Source organism: Pollachius pollachius, assembly GCF_949987615.1.
Source record: "Pollachius pollachius genome assembly, chromosome: 1".
NCBI lineage: Eukaryota > Metazoa > Chordata > Actinopteri > Gadiformes > Gadidae > Pollachius > Pollachius pollachius.
In genome coordinates this window covers 9,642,376-9,643,098 of record NC_136934.1, presented here as the reverse complement: position 1 = coordinate 9,643,098, position 723 = coordinate 9,642,376, and positions in this window count along the sequence as shown.

The following is a 723-nucleotide window of genomic DNA, read 5'->3' as shown; positions in this document are numbered from 1 at the left end:
CTCCCACGTGAGATATAACCGGTCATTTGGAAATATCTCGTCATGATTAATGAGCCTCGCTCCTGGTGCTAAAATAGGGATATTTCATTGCACCCTCCCTATGCCGCTATTATGACTCTAACAAGGCATTATATTAGCCAATTACAACCCAGAAGTGACAGAAGCATCTCCACGGCCAACTCTTTCCAGCGCCTTAACTGCTATTAAAAGTGCCATCACCATTATGACCGGGCCCGTCGGAAAGGGTGAGTGTTTACCGTGACACATGCAGTGATAGGCTATAGGAGGAGGAGGCTGGAAACAAACAAGCGGTCACGGAGTCAAAAGGCCACGTCCCGGCCCACATCATTAAGCTCCTGTGTGCCAGGGAACACCTGGCCCAGGGTAAACAAGGCCTGCTCCCTGATCAGCCATTAGAACAGCCAACCCTGGGTTCCAGCTGGCTGGAGAAGATCTCACATCATTAAATGTCTCCAGTGACGCTAAGCCCCCCCATGGACCTAGAAATAGAGACATGAGAAGGAGTGCTTCAGGTGGAGAAAAAGGGGTTCTCTGTAACACATTGTTATAAAACGTTATTGGCTAGTAGTGTAGGGCTTTACTTGTATGAGGTTCCGCCATGATATCCTTTCAGAAACAGGGTGCTTGTGCATAAGGTGAGTTCTAATAATCAGTGTGTGATGGTCGCTGATCATATCAAGCCGTTCAAGCGAGGTATGTGTT